Raw genomic sequence first — 22,510 nt, forward strand, 5'->3', positions numbered from 1 at the left:
AGTGATATATATATATATATATATATATATATATATATATATATATATGGGGGGGGGGGGAGAAATTGTCCAAAGATTTCAGGAAGAAACATGAGCAGATTTTTTAAAAAGTAACTACAGAAGGAAATATAGCATCTAGATCTAGTAAAGAACAGGCATCTAGGAATAAATACTGTAAAACAAGGATAATGATTCAACGCCTGGTGAGACAGAGAACCCTGTAGAATTCAAAGAGAATATGGGACTACAACACAGTTTCTGAGTGGTTAAAAAGGGAGATGAAAATTATAAGAGCAGAAATTGTCTTGTACAGAAAAACTAATAAAATAGAATTAAAAAACTGAATTTACAAAGGCAGTCTCAACAAAGAAACAAAAAGGAGAATTGGGAATAGGGTATAAATACATAGAAGTGAAGGACAACCTAGAAGAAGAGATGCAAAACACAAGAACATTAAAAGAAAATATGGAAAAGCATACAATTCTTCACTTTAGTTTATTTGTGTTTTTATTTTGGGGTTTTGGTTTTACATGAGTATTCTCTTACAACAATAAACAATATGGAAATATGTTTTGCCTGATAATACAGATATAACCCAGATCATCTATAGGAAGGAGGCAGGAAGGGAGGGAGACAATTTGGATCTTATAACTTCAGAAATCATGTGGGAAATTGCTATTATGTGTAACTGAGGAAATAAAATATCTTTTGAAAATAAAATGCTTAATCGGAAAAAGAAAACATGGTCACCAAGCAAGCAAAACATACTGAACTCAAAGACAGATTATAGGAAGACAACCTAAAGGTAATAGTTGTTAGAACAGCTTCAGGAGGACCACAGTTCAAATCTGGCCTTAAACACTTCCTAGCTGTGTGATCCTGGCAAGTCACTTAATTGCCTAGCTCTTGCCACTCTTTTATCTTAGAAATGATGCTAAGACAGAAGATAAGGGTTTAAAAAAAAAAAAAAAAGATCATAGGTATCCCAGAAGAAGACAAGATAAAAAACTTCAACACTCGTAACTTCTAAACATAGAAAATGAAATTACAATGAAAAGTATTCACAGATTGTCTCCAGAAAAACAACAAACAAACAAACAAAAAAAAAAAAAACAAGACTATAAACTCTGAGATACATGGGGGTTAAATTTAACAATTCAACTCAGAAACAAGTTCTATAAGCCATAAAGAAAAAGACTATCAAATATAAAGGAAAGGGCATTTGAGTAATGTAAGACAATTTCTCACCCACTAAAAAAAAGGAGGAAGGAATGGAATAATGTGTTCTAAAAAGCACTCAAGCTCAGGATATAGTCCAGGGTGACCTATCCTACAAATTTGGGCTTAACTATATAAGAAAAAAGATGGATTTTTATTTATTTTTTAAAACCCTTAATTGCTGTTTTGGAATCAATATTGTGTATTTGTTCAAAGACAAAGGAATAGTTAAAAGCTAGACAATGGGAGTCAAATGACTTGGCTATAGTGTCCCACATTTAGGAAAGTGTCTTAGGCCAGCTTTGAACTTGACCTCCCATCTCTGGGCCAGGATGGATTTTTAATAATGAAGAAGAGTTTTCAAAAAATTTTAGAAAGAAAACCAGAACTGAAGAAATTATTTGGTTCTGAACACCCCAAACAAAAAAATTGCAGGAGGGATGAAAAAATACAGGCAGCAACAGAATGACAACAAAAAGACCAGAAAGAGAATTCTTTCTAAAGGTAGGTAAGAAGGAAGTGAAAGTAGAAATTTGGGAGAAGTAACAATGAAGATCTGGACAGGGAACATTAAGGATAGAAACTGGTGACATCCTATATGTAGGTAATTTGAAATTCTTCTTTTGAGGGACTATATTTTTTCCTGTTAGTCATGGGGACTAATATATGCACTCAACACAGTGCTTGGTACTGAATATGCACTTTAAAAATGTTTACTAATTTACTAATAAATAACATGCAGACTGAGCCATGACTGAGAATGCTTCTTTTGTGGAGCTACAACATGGGAAGTTATGTGAAAGAGGGGGAAAGCAGAGAGGAGTGAGTGATGTACCCGATCAAGGCTTACCAATGAGAGGACCTAACCTATATGGTCTCAAAAACAGAAGTGCCTACAGGGGAGTGACTGAGGGAGAAAAGAGAAAAAGGGTGGAAAAGGAAGAAGGTCTTACTTAGTATGTTGGAGGGGGTTCCACTGATGAATGCTCCCATGGGTAAAAGCAGATGAGAACTCTACACTGGATGAGATCTGAGGGATTCAGTGCTGAAAAGTCTATTTGCCCCGAGAAAGGGAGACCTGGAATTCTTCTGGGGGAGGGAAAGGGAAACTGTCACCTAAAAAGGTAGGTGAGGAAGACATAGGGAGGAGATTTTAGGCAAATATAAAAGAAAAAAGGTCAGTGAGAGAAGGTAGAAATTATTGAGAAGTAAGAGGCATGGTAACATGGGGTAGTGTCCTCTATTCCTGTAATAACTGGCATTGTTCTGCAAAGCAGGCATAATGGAAAAGGGGAATTCATAGGGCAAGCTCTATAAGGCAGAAGCAGAAATCACCTAGGGGGCAGAGCCTATATAATGGATACCTTGTTAGCATTTATTGTATGAAAAATGTGGATAGAGAGGTCAAAAGATTAAAGGACTCATGAATTCTTATTCTTGAGAGATTCTGAGAGTCTAAAATTAAAAACTAATGAACAAGGGGCAGCTGGGTAGCTCAGTGGAGTGAGAGTCAGGCCTAGAGACAGGAGGTCCTAGGTTTAAACCCGGCCTCAGCCACTTCCCAGCTGTGTGACCCTGGGCAAGACACTTGACCCCCATTGCCCACCCTTACCACTCTTCCACCTATGAGACAATACAACGAAGTACAAGGGTTAAAAAAAAAAAAAAAAAAAAACTAATGAACAGGACTAACTGAAGAAGAGAAGAGCTAGGGGTATCTACTTTAGAGGAAAAGAGGGAAAATAAATTTTAAACTAGATAAAGGTAGAAGAGAGGAATAAAGAAAGAAAATCATAAAGAGAAAGGAATAACAAGAAGAACTTAAGGAATTAGGAGTTGGGAGAAAAGAGGGATGTGGATAAAAAGAAACAAGAGAGAAAATTTGGAACTATCCAACTCTGGATAAACTAGAATTTAAAAACGCAGACAGGACAGCAAAAGAATATACATATTGCTCTGCAACACATGGAACTGTTTCCAAAATGGGCCATATTCTAGGGTAGAGATATTGCAAACAAATGTAGAGGGGCAAAAATAGTCAATATATCCTTTATAGATCATAATTCAATAAAAATACAAATTGGTTTAGTGACCATGAGCAAAAGATACAACTCAAATGAAAACTTAACAACAAAATCTTTAAAACAGTTCAAAGAACAAATCATAGAAACAAAAAATTAGTAACTATGAAAAAAGAAAATGAAAATGAAGAAATAACCTACCAAAATTTCTAGGATTCAGTTAAAGCAATCTGCAGGGGGAAAATTGTATCTTTACAATTATATGTTAACAAAACAGAAAACAAGAAGAATAATGAGGATTTAATAAAATTAGTATCACAAATAAACATAGAATAAGCAAAAAAACTATTAAAAATAAGAAGGGAAATAAATTGAGCAAAAAATTACATAGAACTGATAAATGAAACTATAAGTTGACTTTGAAAAAACTAATAAAATTGACAAACACTTAATTTAGCTAATCTGAATCATTAAAAAGAAACTAGAAAATCTAATAAAGAAGAAAATGAGCAGGGTAAAATCAGAGCAAAATCAGAAGAAATAAAATAATCATTACATATTATGTGCAGCTATATGCTACAAAACTTCTAATAGAGTAATATCTTCAAAATATAAAATATTCAATCTAACAGAAGAAAAGATAAAGATCTTAAGTAACCAGTTATCAGAAGTATAAATAGATCTAGCTGTAAAGAAACTACCAAAAGGAAAAAAACTCTTAGATCTGAAGAATTCAAAGGAGAATTCTATTAAACCTTAAAGAATAGTTAGTACCCATTTCAAATTATTCTCAAAAATTGAAAGAACTCTATCAGTATCCTTTTATGAAACAAATATAGTACTAAGACCTAAACCAGGAAACAACAAAATACAGTAAGAAAACTATTGGCCAATATCATTAACAAACATCGATTTGTAAACATTAAAAACAAAATCCTATTAGACTATAGCCATTAATCCAAGAAATCATTCAATAAAACCTCCCAATAAAGTAGGATTGCTTTAGCTACATTCCAGATATTTTGGTATGATTAGCAGGGGCACAAAGTTGGCTCAGTATTAGGAAAACAATATAATTATATTTAAAACCAAAACATCCAAAACCACATGATCAAAAGCTATAGAAAAAAAATCTTTGAAAAAATACAGCACTCTTTATGCTAAAAACTCTACAAAGTAGAGGCAGAGAGGGACATTTTTCAAAAATACCATACTAAGCATCTATCTAAAACCAAAAGAAATTATCATATGCAATATGGGTACAGTAGAACTTTTCCCAATAAATACAGCAAGGATGCCCAGTATCCCTACTCTTATTTGATATAGTTCTGGAAATGCTAGCAATAACAAGACAAAGAGAAAAAATTAAGGAAATAAAAGACAGGTAAAGATGAGATAACACTATGCTGTTCACTGATGATAAAAGGCTTACCTGGAAAACCCCCATGCAATCAACAGATATTAACTGAGACAAATAAAAGCTTCAGCAAAGTTGCAGACTACAAAATAAGTCCACAAAAAATCAACAACATTTCTATAAAATATTAACAAAACACAGGAAGCAATAATAGCAAGCAAAATCTCATTTCAAATAACTACAAAATGTATAAAATATCTAAGAATCAATGTCCTAAACAAAGTGCTTAAATGAATTCAATTACAAAACACTCCTTAAAGAGATAATGAATATTTTTTTTAAAAAGGAGATAAGGAACAATCTCCCACTGGAGGATGCTCATGGCTAGGTATATAATAAAAATGACAACATTACTAAAATTACCTATTAAATTGTTATGGTGATAACTTTGGAGGATTTGATAAAACAGTAACAAAATCAGGAAAAAAATAAAAGATCCAAAATATCAAAGGAAAAGATGGAAAAAATTGAAGACAAAAGGGGGAGTGGCACTTTCAGACCTCATAGTATATTGTAAAGCATTAGTCATCAAAACCGTCTGGTATTGGTTAAAGAATAGATAGATTAATGAAACATACTACACATGGGAGATTTAGAAACAATAGAACTCAACAACCCAAGGTTCAATAAAGTGGGGAACATAAGTTATCTAAGGAAAAACTATCTCTAATAAAAACTAATAGGAAAATTGGAAAGTAGTCTGGTAAAAATTAGGCTTAACCCAATATTTTATACCAAATTCCATCAAAGGAAAAGTGCAAAGCTTAGAAAGATGTAGGATTCTTGACCCAATGAGAAGGCAGATAAAATTCAGTTTTATACCTATAGTAACAACTCAAAGTTCTATGATGCCCTAAATTCTATTTATGGGCCAAAAATCTATAGTGCATCTCAACTACTGAGCGCTGATGAAGCCTCATCAGTGATAAGAACATGATCCTGGAGATATGGGCTGCATACTTTCATAGTGTTTTCTACAGACCATCATCAATCACTGCTGAAGCTATTAATCATATACCTCAAGTTAAAAGTCAACAACTTTCTTGCTGAACTTTCAACTGAAGAAGAGGTTTTGAGTGCTTTAGACTCCTCTTGTTTGGCAAAATATCTGCTGCTGATTTGATTCCAGCAGAGATTTTTAAGAAGAGGGTCCATTGCTCATACAAAAACTACCTGAAATTTTCTGGGTTATGTGGCAAGAGGAGGTTATTCCCTCAGGGACCAAGGATTCCTCCATTATCCACCTTTATAAAGAAATAAGGTAATAAGTTGTTCTATGACAATTATGGGGTAGGGATGGGGAAGGCTCTCTCTTAGTCATTGCTGGCAAAATTCTTGACAGATTCCTCCTTAATAGGCTGATCCTTCACTTGAAAGATGGTCACCTACTGAAAAGCCAGCATGGCTTCAGAAAGGACAAAAAAATAGTCAACATGGTATATATTGCTCAACAAACCCAGGAGAAATGCCAAGAGCAGAACAAAGGTCTGTACACAATATCTGTTGATCTAACCAAGGGCTTTGATACTGTCAGTTCTGAGAGTTTGTAAAAGAGCATGGCAAAATTTGGTTGCTGTGGAGGAATTCATCAATATTATATTGATAGCATGCTTCCATTGGCTTTGGATAATGGACCATACTCACAAGCTTTCCCAGTAAGCAGTGAAATGAAGTAGGGTTGTGTGCTTGCTCCCCTACTTTTAGCATGATGTTTTCAGCAATGCCGTCAGACACTTTCAGTCAGGATGAAAATGACATCAAGGTCAGCTACAACACTAATAGTAAATTATTTAACTTGAAAAGCCTATACACACCAAGACTAAAATGGAGAGAAAGTTGGTGAATGACTTTGTTTGAAGATGACTATACACTTAATACAGTCTCTGAGGCTGAAACACAGGAGAGTATGGAGCTATTCTCTGTCACTTGTGCTAATTCCCATTTGGTAACACACACAAAAAAACAGATTTTCTACCTGCCAGCACCACATTATCCATACATGGAACCATCAGTTACAGCAAGTGGAGAAATTCTGAATGCTGCAGATAAATTCATTTAATTTGGCAGTATATTTTCTAGGGATGTCCAAATAGATGATGAGGTTGAGGCATGCAATACCAGAGTTGTGGGGTGCTCTGAAGGAATATGTGGGAGAGAAGAGGTATTAGGCTGCCTAACAAACTGAAGGTCTATAGAACCACTGTGCTGACCTCATTGGTTGTATAATCGTGAAACCTGGAGAGTATGCTGGTGCCATGCCAGGAAACCGAATCACTTCCATTTGAATTGTCTTAGGAAAATTCTGAAGATCACCTGGAAAAGTATAGTACTAGATACTGAGATCCTTTCTCAAGCTGAACTGCCAATCATTCAGACTTTACCACAGAGAGCATAACACTGATGAGCTGGCCACATTGTTCAAATGCCAAATATGCATTTGCCTAAAAGACTATTTTGTGGAAAACTCACAAGGCAAGTCTCACATGGAGGTCAGAAGAAGCAATAAAAGGATACTATCAAGGTTTCTCTGAAGAACTTTGTTATATCCATTTTGAGACATGGGATACATTGACATAGGATCATCCTTCATGGCATGCTTGCATCAAAGATGATAATGTGCTCTATGAGCAAAGCAGAACTGTAGAAGTTCAAAAGAAATATGAGATGTACAAATGTTTTCATAGGCTTTTTGTGTCTGACTTGTGGTGGAGTCTTCCAAGCTTTTATGGTATGATCAGCCACAATCAAAAATGCACTGTACACTGGCCCCAACAGAGATGTCATTTTGATCCTCTTCAAGTACAAAGGAAACAACAAACCAATACCAAATTCCACAATACATTCTAAATAGATATGTGGCCTTACCATTAAAAATAATGCATATAAAAGAATTAGGAGAGAAAAGTTCAGATGTTTCTTTTAATTGCCGGTAAGAGATAAATTTTAAACCAAATAAAAGGTAGAGGCATTAGGAAAAGATAAGTGAGATAACCCTGATTACCTTAAACTGAAAACTTTTGCCCAGACAACATTAATGCAAGTAGGACAAGAGGAGAAATGGTCTAATGAAGAAAAATCTTTGAATCAAATTTCTGAGAAGGGTTTGGCATACAAGATATATAAATAATTAATATGACTAAAAGCATTTCCCAGTGGACAAATGATCAAAGGATATTAATAAACAGTTCTCAAAAAGAATTGCAAAGTATTTAAGACACAAAAAAATGCTTCAAATTAAGAGAAATGCAAATCAAAACAACCCTGAGGTTTACTTCATTCATACCCTGAAAAATGGCAAAAATGATAAAAAATAGCAACAATCAATGTTGGAAGGATTATGGAAAATTGGCACACTATAATACTTTGTTAGTGGAGCTATTAAGTGGTACGACCATATTGGAGAGCAACTTGAAATGATGCAAATAAAGTGACTAAACTGAGCACACCTTTTGAACCAGACTGTTATTATTGTGTTTATATACCAAGGAAGCCGATAATAAGGGGGTGGGAGAATCTCCATATAAATCAACATATTTAGAACAGCACTTTTTGTGATCACTATGATTTGAAAACAAAGTAGATGCCTATCAATCTGGGAATGGATAAACAAATAATGGTACATGAATATAATGAGAACATGGAAAGATCTATATGAACTAATAGAAGGTGAAGTAAACAGAGGCAAGAAAACAATATGCATAGTAGCCAGAATAATATAAATGGAAAGAACAATGGCACACAAAAAAATCAAAAGTAAATGCAATAAAATCATAAAAATCAAGTAGGATTCACTATTTGTCAAATGGGATGGCTCTCAGGGAAAGTGAAGAAGGTATCAGTAAAAATTTATTTCAAAAAATAAAAAATGCTTGTTGACTGATTTAAAATTTAAAAATATCTTTCATCTATCTGAAAGCACAGCCTTCTCTATTCTCTGAAGGGATGATAGTTACCACCCATTTCATGTCAATATTCTTTTTATATCAATCAAATAAAGGTTGCTGCTCTTTTCACCAGAGGTGCTCTATGTCTCAATTAGGAGATCTGGCTGACAGCATGAGAAAGAAGTTGTCTTGTGCTGGCAGGGATGGAAATCATTGCTTTGGGGAAGATAGAAGACACCCAGCCTGGTCCCATGTCATTTTCCCATAGGGGCCACGCTGCACTCAGCAGAAGAAGAATGGCAGAGTGAAAGATCAGAGGAACCTTTGGCTCTTTGTCTCACCTGAGGAGGCTTATGATGAGATAGCTGCAGAAAGTGGTAGGGGGAAACCACTAGGGCAGATGAAAGCTGCTGGGCCCAACCCCTTAATCACAGGAAAGTCTTTAATTATTCCAAGAAAAGACTTGCACAGAATGAGCAAGGAATGCATTAAATAGTTTGGGGCTGTTTATGTGACTTGTTTTCTCCTATTACACAATATAATATTAATCCTCATGGGTTCAATTATCATCTCTAGGCAGATGATTCTCTGATTTATTTATCTATTTTTAAATTTTCTCCTGACCATCACCTATTAGATACCTCTAGCTGGATGTTTCATAGACATCTTAATATTCATCTTTCCCCCTAAATGGTCTCCTCTTTCCTAACTTCTCTACTTTAGGTAGGGCACTACTCTATCCCCAGGGACTCAGGTTTACAATCTAGGTAGCATCCATAATTCCTCATTTTCAATCACCCTGAATATCCAATATATTCCCCAAGTCCTAATATTTTTTCTCATCATCTATATTCTCTTCTTTCCACTTACATAGCCACTAAGGCTAGCGAAGCTCATCACCTCATACCTATATTGTTACAATAGCTTACTTATTGTCTCATGGCTAAAAGTCTTTTCTTTCCTCATAATAGTACACCCTTCACTCAACTGTCAATGCAGTCTTCCCAAAGCACAGGTCTGACAATGTTACTTTTATACTAAAATTCTAATGCTTTAAAGCAGTCTTTCTAGTTTTGTATTTTATTCCCCTCTACATATACTATGATCCAAATACATTAAACTTTCAGCTATTCTTCACATATAACACTTCTCCAGATTCTGTGGCATGGGCTGTCCCCCATATCCAGAATGTTTTCCTGCCTCACGTTAGCCTCTTGCATTCCTTGGCTTTCTCTGAAACTCAGATCAAATCCCACCTTTTGCAATAGGATTTTCTAGGTCCCATCCATCCTTGCTGCTTTCCCTCTGAAATTATTTCCCATGTTTCCACCTTGTATTACATAGCTGTTTCCACATTAGAATATGAGGGCAAAGAATATTTAGAATGTTTTTTTTTTTTGTATTCACATAGAAGTACTTAATAAATGCTTGGTGACTATTTTTCTATTAGATAGCATAAACTATTAATTCCAAACCACATTTTATTGTATTTTGACCTCTTTTTCCAAGATTCCTATAAATGTTACCACAGATTGTCTTGTGCTAGAAATGTCTCATAACATAAAGAGACTTTCTATGTTAGAAATACTTGGGTTTAAATTAACTTAAAATTATTTCTGGCAGACTTAGGCATAAAACACCTAATATTATTTTCTCTTTGACACTCCTTTGTGTACTGACTTTTTAAGAAAACTTTAAAAGTTTATGAATTTTATTACACAATTTAAGCCATTAGTAATAGAACTTTTTAAACTAAAATTTAAAGCTTTCATGAGCAAAAATAGAGGTGTTGAATAAATAAGCAAGCTATGAAACTCATTTTAAATTATGAAGATATGTGGCCAATTGTAGATTGTGATTTTTAAAAATTCCAAATTAACAGAGATAGAGGACTGGACCTACACTTCTATTGATACTGGGAAATGGATGAGGAAATTCCTACTACCAATACAAGTTGAGTACATTCTCTGTAACTTAAAATCTTAAAAGAATTATTTATAGTACTGAGAGGTTAAATGATATATCCAGAATCACAGCTAGTATGTTTGAGAGCTAATATGTTTTTAGTACCTGAACCCAGATTTTCCTTAGAAGACTATCTTCTATCCATTACTCAGTCCTGCCTCTCTTCCAAATTTATATTCTAACAAATGTTTTCAAAACTATTTTCTAATATCCTTCAGCATGAAGTACCAAATGTACATGGATTCAATTAATTGAATTAACATTTACAATTTGTATTGTGTTTGTAAAAATTTCATTTAAAAAGAAACAAAATTTTAAATAATAAGTAAATATCCCTTCTTCTAATGGCAACTTCTTTAATTTTTCCCCTTATAAAAAGGCATAATGAAGTAAGTGACCATTCCCTCTCAGGTATGTATTCAAGAAACTAATTGAGAATTGAAAGGCTCTAATATGGTAGAGGAATTAAATCTGTTCTATTTGGCAAGAGAGGGTAGGCCCAGGACAATAGATGGAAGTTGCAGAGAGGCAACAGCAAATTTAAGTTAGATTCAATATACTCCAAAGGCTCCCTATTATCTTCAAGATGAATTATAAAATCTCCTGTGTAACTTTTAAAGCTCTTTATAGTCTGGCCCTTTCTTACCTTTCTGTGTTTTTTATATCTTACCTTCCCCCACCCAGATACTCTATGATAGGGTGACACTAGCCTTCCTGCTGTTCCTGGAAAGGGCTATATCCCCCATGCCTAGAACACTCTCCCTATTCAATTCTGCCTGCTTTGCTAACTTCCTTTGTCTCAGCTTAAACCGAACCTTCTGCAAGAAGCCCTTCCCAAGTTGTTCTTAAATCTTGGTTCCGGAACTCTGAGGGAATATCCTTTATAGACATCATTTAAAAAAATCTCTTGTATTTATATAATTGTTTGCATGTTGTTTATCTCATTTGATTTTCAGTTTCTTAAGAGCAGGAACTGTCTCTTACCTTTCTTTGTATCCCCAGTGCTTAACAGTGTCTGACACACAGCAAGAGCTTAACAAATGTTAGCTGAGTGATGTCAAGACAAATTTTCTAAAAAAGAGAGTGGTCTCAAAGTGAAATGGATTTCCTCTCAAGACGACAAGTTCCCTCTCCTTGAAGGTCTTCAAGAAAAGGCTAGATGACCATTTCCCAGATATGGTATGCAGGAGATTCCTTCTGGATTAGAGGGCTGATGGTGTCCTTTCTAGGTCCCAGATACCTTGATGGATACTTAATTGGATCAACTCAGACCTGGCATCCCAATTCACAACTCCAACTTGGCATTTCCTCCCTAGAGAAAGGCTTCTATACATAAAAAGTCCTTTCAACTAGAAATACTTTTCCCACCATTTCTGATCCTTCCCTCATTCTTGGTAAGCTCTTCAACTGGGAAAAGATCAGATCTGACCAAAAACACATTAAAAGGTGTCATCACAAAATCAACATTTAATCTAAATCTATTGTTTAAACTATCTAGGAGGTAATTTAATGATTTCCATGGCAACTGTACTTATTGCCCATAATAATTTAGCTTTGCATAATGTGAACTAAGATTTCTCACTAGTTGAACCATCTGCTTCAACTACATAATGAGAGGGGGATATGATGCTTTTTGGTCAGTAACTGTCTCAGTTGGGTTCTGAATTTTTCAGATTTTACCATTTGATTCATTTTAGGGAAGACAAGCCCACAAACTCTTTAATTTCCTTTGGTTTGCATAATAATCAGAGTCTATTTTTGGCTTTCCAGGGCTCTAACTTGTGGGGCTTAGTTGCTACATCTCTGGCAGTAATAGTTAACTAAAAACTAAGAGACTTGAGCCCTTGAGACCACTTGAGAAAAACTACCAGAGTAATTTAACAAAAAGAAATTGTAGGTTCTGGAATATCAATTGACTCTTCCATCCATGACTATCTCTCCCCTCTCCAAATTATAAATAGCAATTTTGAATTATTCTTGTTATTTTGATAAATATCTTGCCTCTCCTACTATACTATAAGTATATAGCCTTAGACTTAAAATCACCAAAGAGAAATATCTTACAGTATCTGGAGACAATATTAATATCAGAAGAAAAGGGATACAATAACCTAAAGAAATGTTCCCAGAAGCAACCCAATTTTAAGGAACATATTATAATGAAAAACCTTTAGGGAATTAATTAATAAGTACTGCATTCCCCACTTCTCACATATGCCTCTTAAAAACATTATCTATTTTTCTTCAAAGTTCAGCTGAAGAACCACCTGTTACCTAAAAATTTTATTACTACTTCTCCAACTGCCTTCCCCCTAAATTACCTTGTGTTTATATATTTTTATATATACTTACATATATTTTTGTCTCATTTGAAAAAACACAAATAAATTCCTCAGAGTTTAATCATTCCTGAATAAACTGGGGAAATTGAGTTTCTAAATCTATATAGCGTAAAACTAAAAGCTACATGAAAATGGCCCATGAATATATAGTAATGTGTCCCTAGGTTGGCTTTACTAGCCACCAATTCTAGCAATCTTTACACAAAAAGAAAAGCACATTTTAAAGAGAGAAGGAACACGAACATTTAAAAATCACTGTTTTTTTCTAACATAAAAAAAACCTTGCTGTTTTATTGTATTTAAAAATTAAAATAACTTTATGTCTTCTGTAAATTTTGTACATTATTTACAAAGATAGGTTGTGTAAAAGAGGGACTTGGTTCCTCTCTTTCCTAAACGTGATGGAATCTCAGGATGTAATCAGGGATAATGAAGAATTAATGTGTTAACAGTACACCTTGAAATCATATTAGGAAGTTTGAAAACCTCTGAATCAGAAGGTAAGATATTTTAATTCTATTTGTGTAGATGCTCATAAACTCCTATATAAATAAGACTACAAGTATTTATTGAATGCCAGGAATTGGGCTAAGCCCTGAGAATACTAATGCAAACAAAAAGACTGCCATCAAGGACCTTGCCTTTTTCTAGTACTTTAGGGGAGGGTGTCAGGGGGGAAGGAGTGGTGGCTGGTATGGTTGAAAAAATTCAAAACCACTGATAAAAACCGAACCATAGTTATGAAGACCTGGCTGGCCTAGGCACTTTCCTTAAAATGAAGGTTTTGGAGCAATCAATCAATCAGAGGAAAGGCAGAAGTATATAATCAGTGTGAGAAGGTAAGGAGCAGAGTGAGGAAGTTTCTGTGGCATAATGGAGAATAACAAATCAGAAGTAGATCCCAGAGGAATGAAGATATGGCCTGGCAGCCCCTTTCCAGACTTATTTCACATTAATCTCATGCCCTCTATTTTCAGTCTATTAGCCAAAAGGAATTTATTGTTTACTTTGTGTGAAGAACTATGCTAAAGTTTCCTCTGGGGATACAAAAAAAAAAAAAAAAGTCTTTACCCTCAAGTATCTTACATTATAATACCAAATCAGGCAGCTAACTACTCCCTGAACCCAATATTTCACATCCTAACTCGCTAAGGTTAACCTTCTATCTAAGATACTGAAGATATATTTTATATACTAAGTACATGTTGCCTCTAATCATTACTAAAATGAGCCTAGATCAATGTAAACAATTTAATTCTTAGTTGACTGATGCCTGGATTATAAGGTTTTATTCAAGGTGATCGATTAATAAATCAAGTATTTGCTGGGAATACAAAGAAAATGAAATCATCTTTGCCCTCAAGGAGCTTACTTTCTATGGGGGGGGGAGGAAATATATATATGTGTGTGTATATATTTACATATATACACATATAATATATAAACTGCAAAATATCAATCAAAAATGCTTATTGATTGACTGGTTTAAGAAAGTACATTCTAGGCATTAGGGAAAGGAGCTTGTACAAAGACAAGGAGATGGAAAATACAATGTACAAAAAAGGCAGAAGGGTGTAATGAAAGAAGTTTTCCCTCTAGATACATACATATGAATTATGTGACTTTGGGCGAGTCACATAAATTCTTGGTGTCTCTGGCAACTCTCTAAGACTAAGTTGCAGAGAAGATGCTGGCCTGCCTTGGTAAGAGGAGATTTCTCATCTGGAGTTCCATTAATAAATGAAATCTCAGATCCCATATCTAACCCAGGATTTTACACATAGTAGTTGTTTAATAAGGGTTTGTTACAAAATAATTACACTGAATTATTTTGCCATATATATATATATATATGTATATATATATATATATTTTGTGAATATGGATGCTATGTTAACAGTACAACTTAGTATTTAAAATTTTTCACTCTCCTGGTTAAATGCCTATTTTATCACTAGCAAACAAAAAAATTACATTTTTAGAACTAAATTAGTTGGAACATTTTAAAACATATGCCCTCTTTATTAAACTAGTCTTAAGTCTATATGCTTGTTGAAAAGGGAAAAAAAAAAATCTGAAATAGAAAATATATTTTAGCAAAAATGCCTACCAAATATTTATGATTAACTTCTTGAATTAGAAATGCTATCATTTTAACTAAATTAAGAACTGAATTCCTAACCAAGGCTTGATAAATAACCAACTAACTTAAGAGATAGACAGATTGGATTCAGTAGAACACTGAAATGGATTGGAAGTCACAACTTTTATCTTGGTTATACCACAATCTAGGTTTGTCACTCACTATTGGCAAAGCACTTCAGAATTGAGTTAAGGATGGTTTTCATCCATCAAATGAAGGGGTTAGAGAGATCAAATCAGTGGTCTCAAATTCAAAATGCTAGTTTCTTTTAGATTTGTAGAACATTAAATTTGTATTACTACCTACTTCGAAAAGGAAAAAGCACTTTGTAAACCTTAAAACTCATGTGAGCTGATGTTGCCTCTACTATTTAAATGTTTATTTCTCTTAACAGACATACCAATCATTTGGATTTCAATTAACAAACAAAAGGCTGCATTAATATATTGCTTTGAAGAAATCAAAAGTTCCATTTTGAGAAACCTAGAACTAGATGATTTTTTAATTTTTTACTTCTTTTCCAACTTTAAAATGAATGCTTGTTAAACAAAATAGAACTTAAAAGAGGGCAATATTGTCAGAAGCCACATTTGCAAAAGTAGCAGAGCAGGGATGTTATTGAGAAGGATGTTGCAATAGTTAAGGAGAGAAAGGCAATAGCCTGGATTATAAAAGTTAATGCCTAAAAGGAAAAGAAAGTGTCAGATCCATGTGTGTCATCTAAATATTGGAAACATCACATTATAGTTTCATAATATCTCATGTATATTTACAACAAGGCTTCATGACAAAGATGACCAATATATATTACATAGATACTATAACAAAAACAAAGTAGTACTAAAACGTTTTTTAAAGACAGTCACATACCTGCTCCAAATACTGAAAATATATTTAGAGATATAAAAACTTTAGGTACTTGCCAAGAACGATTTTAGTACATATCCTGATTATAAATAAACATTGGAAACATGTTAAAATAAATCTTAATTTTCTTAACCAGATAAAGATGAAAAATCTTTTTATTAATTATTTATAAAGTCCCCCCCAAAAGAATTTGAAATATTTAACTTCATCTGCTGCTCTTACTTCTCTCATCAATTATTAGAAAGTGTTAAACAATCAATATTTTTCTTTATAAAGGAAGACGGTTATTTTATGCTGATTTCTTCTATAACTTGTGGCAAGATCCTTTGCCAAAGTTAAGTCTATCCAGTTTAAATATTTACACTCTTATTTCCAAGGTTAATGCATAAATGTGTAATTTTCTATTTAGTGTATTATTACATAGGTAAATGGTATTATTAAATGTTGGAAGATAAAATAGCAATGGAGAAAATTTTAAATTTAAAACCAAAAAACCTCAAGTTGAATTGTTCACCAAATTTGCTCTTTTATTCAGAGAATTTAGTATCATAGATAAGATATTTTCTATTAAATATTTCATTATAGAATTTATATTATAGATAACTGCAACTGCTAACTGCAAATACCACAAAAAAAAACCTCAAACCAATAAATTAAATATTAATTTCTTACACATATTCAAAGCACTGCAGGGGAAAGATAAAGTAATATAGAAAATGGACCCACTGTCAGAGAGGTTATCATCTTAGTAGAGATAAAATTATCATGTGTGTATGTGTAAATGCAATAGAATAGAAATAGAAAATCAGTTTACAAAGAATTTTACTTAAATTATCTCCTTTAAATCCTCACAATGAATTATCTTCATTTTACAAATAAATAACTAGTAATACCAAGCTATAAAAGACTGAGTACAAAGTTGATTGCTATAAATAAGTTCAGAAAGAAAAATAGGTCAAAATTACAAATACTTTCATGTAACAAAAAATAACTTCTTACCACAAAGATATCCAATTAGAGTAGTCTATTTTTAGGCCAAAAAGCAGACAGATGAATAACATGCTGTTTTGAAGATTTTCTTCACTCCTTGTCCTATAAGTATGCTTAATTCTTTGTAATAAATTCAGTGGGTATTCTCTCTAATACATGTTGCCACCAAAAGGTTCTCAGCTAGCTCTTCTACTTGAATCCCTTATCATCTGACAGATTATTAAACTAAATACATATTGCCTCAGCTACTCAACAGCAGTGATTCTTCTGGGATATCTACAGCACCTGACAAAGATATTACTATCATAATTATATTTTTAAAACACATGCATACCAGGTTCAATTCAAAAGTCAGCCTTTGAAAAAAATGCTTTCAATTTCTTTAAAGAACTACTGTGACAAGGTAGATTAAGTACTTTAAAAAATCTATTAGAAATTAGCAATTCATGTTAGAAAAATGAAGAAAAAACAAAACTATTTGCTTTCAGATTCTAAATCTCACAATTACAATCTATATTCAATTATTTACTATAAGGGAAAAGGCATAATCAAGTGAATTCCACCGAACTTTTCATTAGCAAATACTTTAACTTCCTTCATTAAGCTTCACAGAAAGAATTACTAAAACAACAAAATTAAACAGTCTGAATTTCACCTCTTTTTCCTTCCCCACTCTCTTGTTCGGATGCTTTTAAGCAACAAAATAGGTAAAAGCTAATCAAGATCAGAAGAAAAAGCTGCAAAGGAAACGGATAATCCACAAATGACTAATTTACCTGATTTACAAATGACCACCAATTCTAAAAGGCTCTTGCACCTCTTTCACATTAAAAAAAAGTAGGCTTTCCTTCAACTTTCAATCCCTTCATACACTTTCTAATTTTATTTTGCAGGGCAGAATAAATTAATGAACACATTCAAGGAAGAAAATTATGTTGTGATTTATCTCTAGATTTGTAAGGTGACCTAAAAAGCAAAGTAATAAGTGTATGTAAGCAAAATGATCCACAATAAAAGAGATAACTACTTTTTTGTTACCTTAAATCATACCTACTATATTAAAGTCTTCATGCCATGTAAATATCCATTAGTTTGATTCAGACAAGCCTGACCCTACTCTGCGCCAAGGTTCCGTGATGTAAAACTGAATGTAGCAACAAAATTTCTGATAGAGATTCAGCTTCTTGAAAATAGGAGGGGAAAAATTTTTTAAATATAAATATAAATAATGTGGAGGTGAGGGGGAAAGAAGTAAGAAAGAGCTAAAGAATAAGAATCATTATATAATTTATAATATAAACTTTATTACTCAACTGCCACAAGCATTTATATAGTCAAAACCCTGACTTGTCATCAATGATCTTTGTAAAAGGCAAAAAGTAGCAAGAATTAAAATTCTTTTTAGAGTTTAGTAAATGGATATAAGAAGTAGTGAAGCTGAGGATGGATCAAAGAATAAGACCACAATATTCTGATTGCCAATCCATTATTCAATTTCTAGAACACATTTGGGGAGCTTTTGGTTACTGTTGTATTTTTGTTTGTTTTTTTAAACCCTTACCTTCTAACTCAGAATCAATACTGTATATTGGTTCCAAGGCAGAAGAGCGGTAAGGGCTGGGCAATGGGGGTTAAGGGACTTGCCCAGAGTCACACAGCTAGGAAGTGTCTGAAGGCCAGATCCGAACCTAGGACCTCCCATTTCTGGGCATGACTCTAAATCCACTGAGACAAATAGTTGCCCCTGTTACTGTTGTTTTTGATGGAGATAGTTAGACCCTCTGAATTTTGTTCCTTAAAATTTCTTCTCAATTCAGCATCTTTCATTTTAAAGACTCCCTCAACCTCCCAAATATTAATTAGTGATTAGTTAACTCATTTTCGTATCAAATAAAAATAAAAAATGTTATCTTATAATCCTTCTTAAGTGTTTTATCCTGCAGACACTAAATGTTATAAAAACTGACAATTCACACTAAAGTATAATGAAAACCCCTGATCTAAAGCAAGTTGTTGTTTTTGTTTTTTTTTTTTTCTAAAAACTAATCAGCATGGAAGAGAGTTGATTGCTAGGCAGGTAGAACTGGATTTCTAGAATTTTTCTGTAACTCTAGTTCTGTCAAAGTTTCTCACCACACCCTAAATATCACCAGACACATTTTTTCTTCTAAATAGAGACTCTGAACTTCAACCACCCTAATTTACTTGCATCCAAATCAATAATAATTTATTAACTTGAAGATTATGATAAGTTGATGCTTACAAAAAGCACTGTGCTAGACCCTGGGAAAATAAAGACAAAAAAAAAAAAATTCTCTACCCTCAAGGAGTTTATATTCTATCAGAAGAAACAACATGTGAACTGACAAATGAATAGACTTTACCCACACATGACATATCATTCCTTCCTTCCTTATGAATTTTCCTTTAAAGCTCAGTTTTATTTAGAGAAAGTTTTCCATGATTAACTCCATCTGATTCGATCCATCAGGAATCATCTATTCAAACTGTGCTATACTAACTTGCTATATTTTTATTCTATTTCTTCCATTAGATTATAAGCTTCAGGAGAATAAGGGCCATTTCTTCTATTCTTTCAGTCTCTAATAATGTCTTAAGTTCAACATGATGCACATAAAGGTAACTGAACCCAAGTCAGAAAGTCACAGATATAAAGGAGGATAAGTTGGACTCAATTATTCTCCAGTTTTTCTTAACTGCTATTTCCAAAGTTAGTATCAAGTTTGTTATTTCATTCACTTTTCAGGAACAAAAATATCATAGAATTAGAGCTGTAAGAAGAATCAGAAGTTATCAAATGGGGGGCAGCTGTGTGGCTCAGTGGATTGAGAGCCTGGCTTAGAGACAGGAGATCCTGAGTTCAAATCTGACCTCAAAAACATCCTAGCTGTGTGACCCTGGGCAAGTCACTTAACCCCCATTGCCTAGTCCTTACCCCTCTTCTGCCTTGGAGTTAAAACACAGTATTGATTCTAAGACGATAAGGGTTAAAAAAAAAAGTTATCAAATGCAATCCATTTGTTTTCTAGACCATGAAAAGGAGACCCAGGGGTTAAGTGACTTGCCCAAGGTCACACAGGTAGTAAATGATAAGGACCAGAAGTCAAATTCTGGTTCTCTGACTCTAAATAATAGCATTCTTTTAAGTATATTACCATATTCTTTGGACCCATTTTTGCATTAAAATGCTTATAGTCACCTAATATACTTCTCCATGAATCCTAACTAAAAGATTGTACATTTTGTAGCTATTTTATAATTAATATATCTACATGTCCTTGACTGTCCAGGATAGTCCCAACTTTAGAAATAAAAAATATAGTTTTATTAAGGTTTTATAAAAAGAATATAGTTTTTGTGTACTGATCTGGGGGAAATGGATACTATCTCAAGTTTCTTGGCTGAGAAGAAATTTGTTTATTTACTTGATTGCTGGAACTATAGTTATTAAGTGTTCAATTTTCCCACTCTAGAATACAAAGAACGCTCTTAATAGAGACTTATAATACATACCAGGGAGACTTCTTTGTTCATAATGAGCACACAGAACAGTTCAGATCAATTGAAATACTCCTGAGGAATGGTGGAAAGATGTTTTCCAGAGAGGGCTCTAGTCTTTGAACTTTCTTTCTTCAAGGCCAACTGCAAAAGCAACTGAAACAAATGGGAATGTCACAGAAAAGTAGCTATTAGCTGCAAAATATTCCTCAAACAATGAATAAAGATCTAATTTGGGGGATGAAGACTTTTCTCAATCAATAAGCATTTATTAATACATTCTATATGGCGTTGGCAGTAGTGGTGGTAGGAGGAGGAAGAGGAGTAATAATTATAAAAATAGCAGCTGACATTCATATAGTGTTTATTACACCAGGCACTATGCTAAGCCCTTTATAATTATTGTCTCATTTGATCTTCACAAAAACCCTGGGAGATAGTTGCTATTATTGTGCCGATTTTATAGATAAGAAAACTGAGGGAAACAGAGGCTAGGTAACTTGCTTAGCGTGACACAACCAGCAAGTGTCTGAACTTAGGCCTGACACCAGGCCCAGAGTTCTATCCACTGGACCATCTTGCTGCCCCAAAGACACACAGGAAAAGACAAATTTGTAGTCCTCTTCTCTCAAGAAGGTCACATTTTAATGGGGAAAATAATATGCAAATAACTATAAATAAGTATATACTTACAAGATATAAGCAGTATAAATGAACCCAGAGTTAACTGAGAGCCACTGGAGCTCATTGTACAAGGACAGCCCTGTACACTGTAAAACCTAAGTAGCTTACTTAAAATTTTTTAAAAATAAAATCTTGTAGAGACGGGAGGTCCAGGTTCAAAACCGGCCTCAGACACTTCCCAGCTGTGTGACCCTGGGCAAGTCACTTGACCCCCCATTGCCTACCCTTACCATTCTTCCACCAAGGAACCAATACACAGAAGTTAAGGGTTTAAAAAAAAATAAAATAAAATAAAATAAAATAAAATAAAATCTTGTCAGGTTACAGTACCTTATCCAAAAAATCATTATATCAACTTTTTATACCAGAGATGCAAGGAGGATTCAACATTAAGAAATAATCAGGAGGGGCAGCTAGGTGATTCAGTGGAGGGAGAGACAGGTCTGGAGAGAGGACATCCTGGATTCAAATGTGACCTCAGATACTTCCTAGCTGTGTGACCCTAGGCAAGTCATTTAGCCCCAATTACTTAAGTCCTACTACTCTTGTGCTTTGGAACCAACATTTTAGTTAACAATTCTAAGACAGAAGGTATGGGTTTAAAAAAAGGAAAGAATCAGTATAATCAATCACATTAAAAACAAAAATATTCAAAACCATGATTATCTCAGTAAAGAAAAAGCCTTTGACAAAATAACATGAATTTTGCTAAAAACTTTATACAGCAATAATATAAAGAAATCTATTTTAGTATAACAAAAGTCTGTATCTAGAACAGTGGTTCTCAAACTTTTTTGGCCTACCGCCCCCCTTTCCAGAAAAAATATTACTTAGCCCCCTGGAAATTAATTTTTTTTAATTTTAATAGCAATTAATAGGAAAGATAAATGCACCTGTGGCCATCACCACTCCCCTGGATCGCTGCAGCATCTACCAGGGGGCGGTGGCGCCCTCTTTGGGAATCAATGATCTAGAACAACAGCAAAATTTCCCCTCCAAAACACAGGAATAAATCAAAAATGCCCACTATCCCTTGTATTATCTAATATAGTTGTAGAAAAAGAAAGTAAAGGCATAAATGGAGACAAAGGGGAGGCAAAACTATTTCTATTTGGGCAGCTAAATGGCTTAGCAGATCAAGCCTGGAAATGGGAGCTCCTGGGTTCAAATTTGACCTTATACGTTTTCTAGCTGTGTGACCCTGGCATGTCACTTGACCCCAATTTCTTAGCCCTTACCACTCCTCTGCCTTGGAAATGATACTTGTATATGGATTCTAAGACCGGAAGTAAAGGTTAAAAAAAAAAGCACAATCTGTTGTTATTTGCTGACAGTTTATTTTGAAAGTCCTTGGGAATAATGAAATAAATAAGATGAAATGTGCATCAAAATTGCTGTCTACAAAATGAAGTCATAAAAATCAACCACTTTCCTATGCAACAAAATCTAAGAGGCAACAA

At 33.8% G+C, this 22,510-nt stretch overlaps 1 protein-coding gene across 1 annotated transcript in view; it reads right to left on the reverse strand.

Annotated features, from left to right (window-relative positions):
* The window catches only part of NCOA1 (nuclear receptor coactivator 1), a 228,160-nt gene that overhangs the window by 122,311 nt on the left and 83,339 nt on the right, over positions 1-22,510 (reverse strand). The window contains exon 3 of the mRNA XM_044663767.1: positions 20,382-20,522. The gene's annotated coding sequence lies outside the window, so the exon portion shown is untranslated. The remainder of the gene's footprint in view (positions 1-20,381; positions 20,523-22,510) is intronic.

The sequence above is a fragment of the Gracilinanus agilis genome, chromosome 2, assembly GCF_016433145.1.
Source record: "Gracilinanus agilis isolate LMUSP501 chromosome 2, AgileGrace, whole genome shotgun sequence".
In the NCBI taxonomy this organism is placed as follows: domain Eukaryota; kingdom Metazoa; phylum Chordata; class Mammalia; order Didelphimorphia; family Didelphidae; genus Gracilinanus; species Gracilinanus agilis.